Genomic DNA, 6,729 nt, shown 5'->3' on the forward strand with positions numbered 1-6,729 from the left:
TAGTCAACTAATATTTGGTGATCAAAATGATCCATAATGTTGTGAAATAGAATATGCTCAAGTTTCTTGCAAGTAATCCTAAAGCCTGGCAAAGTTCTGCCGGGTCTTTGATTACCCCATCTACCTGGGAATGGTATTTGTCCAATTTTCCATCCAGGCTTTCCCAATTCCGAAATCAATAGAGACATGAAAACCAAAAAGCTGATAGGGACGAGGCATACATGGCAACACAAGATCATCTGATCTGTGCGGCAATGTGGTCTAGTGGTATGGCACTCGCCTTCCTGGGTTTGAGCTCCGCTCTGAGTGGAGGATAGTTGAGTCCTTGGGAAAAGTTTCTTTACTCACATTCCCTCATCGTACTCAAGTGTAAAATGAAAACCTAACCGTTAACAGCGTTGTCTCTGTCGCAAAATCCAATATCGTCTAATACTAATAGAAATAGGTGATTCGTCCCATCCAAAATGTTTATGTTAAAGTGTTGCTTTAGGCTAAGGACCGCTTGTAAAGAAAGAGCTTTCAAATCTAATATGATCCAAAACATTAAAAATGATTTTTGTTTAACATCAGCATTACATCTGGATAATTATTGTAATCGTTACAGTTGAGAATGAGAAAGCTATGAAAAAAGTGTGATGAATCAATATTATTATATTATCTATTACTATTATTAATTATGTGTGTATCAATCTATCAATATGAATCACGTCTCCACGATTTATCAAATTAAGAAACTAAGGAGTAGGCACCGGTGTAAGATAAAGATCTGAACAAATATGTATGAAGGTACCTGAGAAAGCAAGAAAGAAAAATACAAGAAAACACCATCCTTATGTACAACTGTGGTAGGTGGTGTCTTACAAAAATAATTTGGACACCTTGGATTCCCTTGAAACAATTGAGACGAGTTATTGGTGTACATTGGCCAGACAAAATCAGTAATGAGGATGTATGTGAGAGATGCAGAGTACGACAACTTTGAATGCGAATAAAGAAACGTAGATGGAAACTGTTGGAGATGTGCTCCCCAAGAGATAAAAATATTCCAGCACAAACCTCAGTTGGATGATCATTTCAAACAAGGAGCCAAATACATAGTGGGTACACTAACTTCGCGTCCAACAACATAGAATCAAGATCTCAAAAAATATCAAATATATTTAGAAACAACAACCGAAGAACTGATTTCAACAACACAACGAAACATCCAATTGTGTCGGAACATTAACACACATGATGACATTCGAAAGCTAAGAAAACTTACACTGGACATAGATTTATGGAAACAAATTACTGAGGGACACTAAAAACAGACTGACACACTAGAAGTAATACACACATTCACATCAAGCGTTCATAGAGACAGCGTATTATTATATCACCACGAATCCCGCTGCACTTTCAACCATGGAATCACAATATATTTATCTCTCTTCATATAACCAATAATCAATTATGGGCATAATATATATATCTGTATATACTTATACATCTATTCCAACGATGATTAACAATGGCAGAGATTAACAATTTATTTACAATTTTGATTAAATGACGGAAGGTTTATTATGTCTTTGGTAGTAGCTAAATATAGTGTACACATTTGAGTCATCTTTTGATGACGCAATTTTGTATTTATGATCGCTGTATTTCTTATGTTTAAATTACTTTATTCAGACCTGCACTTCTTTGCAGGCCGGATAACCGAATGCAATTTGGGACTTGATTTAATATTGTTACAATGGAACATAACCATTTGGGTTAAGTGCACTTCGCGAATAGCCATATTTCATTTTTTTTTCACTTTTACAATTCATCAAGCTAGAGATGGGAGTTGTACCATCTGCATTTCAACAACCATGTGTAATGATTCGGGATTCCCCCTGATAGTCGGTTGAGCTAGAAAGCCGGATTCGTCAACATAGAGAAAAGACTAGGAGAAAGATAGACAGAAGGAACTCGTTGATACGTTCCCTGGGAGTTCAGGTCAATGTACTGAGCTAGCCTGAACAGAGAGAAGAGAGAAAAGGAGAAGGCCGTGTTTTAGGGCTAGACAATGGTAGAGAAATAACAATGATAAACTAAAGAACTGAAGGTAAACAAACACGATATATTTATTACGGAAACTATGTTACATCTACAACACAAATAGAAACGACACAACTCTACTTATCCATCATCCTGCGTACCTCTCTTCTGACATCGACGAATGAAATAGCAAACAGATTTTTGACATTACACTTTTCTTCCTTATTCCCACCACAGGTCAAGGTCCTTTGCTTGGACTATTTATGTCAAAAGATATTCCTTTGATTTCAGTTATTATTATGGAGGCCGTACTTCGCTTCGTGGGGAAGGGGGGGGGGGGGTTCCTCAGTAGCTCAGTTGGTAGAGCACTCGCTTCACACGCAAAGGGACCAAAATTAATCTCGGGTGTAGTCGAGATTTATTTCAACCCTCCCCGCTCTATCCATGTTCACCACGAAGTAAATGGGTAGTTAGGTGTGTTAGATTGGGCGAAGATACTTTGCCTGGGTTATTCCAGTCTTTCCTTTGACTATACACTAAAGACAAATCTCCCATATGGGATGAGTAAAGGGGATTTTAGTTTAGTTTTTTTTTAATTTTTAGTTTTTAGCTGGTAGGATATCTAAAAATTCGCCATCTTGCTTGTTGATTTTGAACAGATAGGGATCTTTCTTTGCATTTTTGTCCAACGAAAAATTTGAGGAAGGGTCGACATTTAAATACTTGGATGTTCTGTTAACCAGGGACGGTACCAGTACAACTGGGATTAAAACAAAAGCAGGAATGCCAACAGCAATACAAACGAGAGTGACAAAACTATGGCAAAGTCAAATCAGTTTGAAAATAAAAATTAAACTGTAAAAATCGCCGGTACCTTCCATTTTACGATACAGTTGCGAGGCATGGACATTGACTGCGGAATTAGAGCGCAGAATCTCTGCTTTTGAGATGAAAAGTTATCGAAAACGCCCGGGGGTGCGGTATACAGTTCTGAACACAGAACACAGAACCAGTAAAGACGTACTGGAAAAGTGCAAGATCGTGCAGAATGACAGGAACCCCTCATCACCACAGTTAGTTGTAGGAAACTGTCATGGGTTGGCCACAATGTGAGACATGAAGGTTTATGCATTACGGTGACGGCCAATTTTTAAATATAGGTCTACGTAATATTCCAGAATACGGCAGTTAATGTAAACTCAAAGTTGTTAACAAGAAAAAAATACTGATTAAAATGGTCGTCACTTTTCAAATAAGGCTCCTTTCCACTGTCAAGTTTCATATGATATATATATATATATATATACATATATATATATATATATATATATATATATATATATATATATACAGACACACACACACACACAAAAAATATTGCGGTTTTTCCGATGAAAGGCAGTTTATTGGTTATAATTATTTGTCATTATCAGGTCTCGAAGTGATAGGATATGGAACGAGATAAAACAGCTCGTTCTGGATTGAGAAGGATGGAGATTGTTTGTCTGTGGCCTCAGGGTAAAAAATTCAATGATGATGAAGATGATGATGATGATGATGATGATGATGATGATGATGATGATGATGATGATGATGATGATGATGATAACGATGATGATGATTCTGTCTTGGTAGCAACTGTGATGGAGTCCATGCCCGTACGGTATTAATTGATGATTTATTGTTCAATAGAAAGCTTACGTCCTGGCGTCACACCTTCCTCTTTTCTGGTTTAAAACTCATAGGAAGTGTATAGCCAGTCATCCAGGCACTTCATAAAAAAATATCGAATCATACGGTGTCGTAACTAATTTAGTAGGAAGATGTATTGGCAGATTATTGTGATTATAGGGCGTAAAAGAGCGAGGATGGATTGTAATCATTGACGATCAGCATTTATTTAGGTTAGAAAATAAGAAGGCATCACTCTGAAACCAGAAGATTAGTTGTACAATGTATGTATCCAGCCTTCAGAGGGGACTGGTTTCCCACTTCCAATGAGGCTGGAATCAGTAATTGACGCCACACTATTGCTACCTATTATAATCGATTCACGGTTTCATTAATGATGACTTTTTAATCTGGAAACTTCATATTTTGATTAACGTTCTAATGGTCGGAGACTGCGTTAGAAAAAAACATTAAAAAAAAAACAGACCAAAAAAGAAAGAACAAGAAATAAAAAAAAACAAATTTAAAAACAAAAACAAAATGAGTAAAACAAAAAGACGAAAAAAATAAATGACAAAATACAAAACAAAAACCACCATAACCACAACAATAAGAGACGTTTTTGAATTATGAATCTCCTTTCTAAGGTTTAATATAGTTGGTATCGTTCGCAAATATTTTCCGTTACCTCATAACCACATAGTTATATTTGAAGGTCTGATAACCCAAAAGGTCATGTGTTTATTTTTGAGTTGTCAGCCCTGCAAATATGCTCATAAATACTCCCAAACTATAGCAAAATATTGTCCATTACAACAATGTTAAACCAAGTCCATAATTGCGTTATGGCTACCGGAACTTATTTCAATATGCCCGAGATTAAGAATCAATTTTCTTCATTACATTAATGTGTCAAATGTAATCAAAACGGCTAAACTATAATATTTCTAGCTATAACTTCAAATTCAATCCCTAAATCATCTTGATAAAGTATTGCTGAATGTAATAAACGTACGTTGGAAGTGTTAGAGCATGCCACTGATTGTAATGAGTGTGCGTTAGAAGTGTTAGTCTGATTGTAATGGTTATACATTGGAACTGATTCCAATGATTTTACGTTGGGAGTGTTAGGCCAGACAGATTATAACTATAGTTATACGTTGGAAATGTAAGGTTTATACTGAATTTTCCTCATGATATTGTGTCAAGAGTACACAAAACGCCTAAACCATCATAACCGTTGAGACCATTATCATAGTGGTAATCATTCGTCACCTCGTCATGGGCATCATTTAACCCTCTCCTTACCAGTCATTTCACACCCGACAAACACAAAAATATATATTTTCTCACTCAAACACAATAGCAGTAACGTTCTTGGGATACATAATTTCGTTAGCAAAACATGCTATAGAAAACACTTTTCATTTTCCTTAAATTTTATGATGTACAAAATAAATTTGAATGAGTAAAGTGTTGGTTGTATTGTAACGAATGTGACGATTTTCCTATGGTTGGTAAGGAGAGGGTTATATAACAAAAACAGAAAAGAATTGAGCCTTTATAGAGTGCAATATCCACTAAACGCGCTCAAAGCGCTTAACAGGGGGTTTCTTGTCAACAGCAATGACTTAACAAAATAGGAGATATGACCCCTCTTAGAAGATATTACACTCTCTTCAGAGTCAACGCTGTTAACGGCCAGGTACTCATTTTTTTACACCTGAATGCGATGAGAGAATGTGAGTAAAGAACCTTTTCCAAGAATTCAATTATGCGCCGCTCCTGAATCGCACCCAGGATCTCCTGATACGAAGAAGAGTGTCATACAATTAGACCACACAGCAGCATCATTGTCATTGTCATCGTCGTTATCAATTCCATGAACGTGGGCAGTGGCCGGGTGGATGACAGCGATCCTGGAATGTTCTGGTCCTAGTGCGATATCAACGAGTAAGGTACTAAACACACGTTAATGCATTCGACTTAAGTCTGAATGAGTACCTGATAATGGCGCCGATTTTGTAAGAATATTAGTACAAAAATTACACTAAATAGGAGTCAGTCGTTATTATTCTAGAAATGCAGCCTTTGTAATCAGCCCATCTCCACAGTTGTAATATATTTATTTCATCCTTGTTTATTCACAATCATATTTTAGTATTTCTATATGGGGTGTGGGGGTGCAGGGGTGTTTTAAACCAATACTGAGTGGCAGATATTTCTTCTTGATTTGTGTTTGGGTTTAGAACATTTTTACAAGAAAACTTTGAAAATATCAAATTGAGAAATCAAGGGTCATGCACCGATGTAAGATGAAGCTCTGAACAAGTATGTATGATACGCTGGCAGACAAAACAAAAAAAAAAAAAGAAGAAAAAAAAGGAAAAAAATGCAAGGAAAAAAATAATCCCGAAAAATCAATCTCCCTGGACTGAGGATCGAACGTCAGACATTATGATTACCGGTCAGACGTGCTACCATTTTGCTACAAGGTTCAAGAGAGTTGGAGTATTTATTAATTCATATAATCTTCACATGGGTACACGTTTTATTGTGTAAACGAGCACACAACATAAACATTGAACACGAGAGGACGAGGACGAAGACATTTGAGTAGCTCCATTTGTATTTATAAAAATATCAAATTATAATGGTAGAAAGTCTGACTGGTAATCAGAAGGTCTGAGGGTCGATACCACAGGCGAGGAACATTGATGTTTTGGGATGTTTTTTTTTCTTGTATTTCTTGCTTATTGCTTTGTCTGGCACCGGTTCATACACAGTATTTCAAAAGTAAACTTCGATGATATGCCTGGATGGGAAAAAGTGGATTCTGGTGTTATGCCCGGATGGATAAAAGTAAACTCTGGTGTTAAGCCTGGATGGACAAAAGTGAACTCTGGTGTTATGTCGGGTTTAAAGATAACGAAAAGTGACTTTTGACGTTATGTCGGAATTGACAAAATAAAAAGTTAATTCTGGTATATGTCTAAAAGTGACCCATGGTATTATGCCGGGTTTAAAAAA

This window comes from Berghia stephanieae, chromosome 8 (assembly GCF_034508935.2).
Source record: "Berghia stephanieae isolate SIO BIC M18660-M18661 chromosome 8, UCSD_Bste_1.3, whole genome shotgun sequence".
In the NCBI taxonomy this organism is placed as follows: Eukaryota; Metazoa; Mollusca; class Gastropoda; order Nudibranchia; family Aeolidiidae; genus Berghia; species Berghia stephanieae.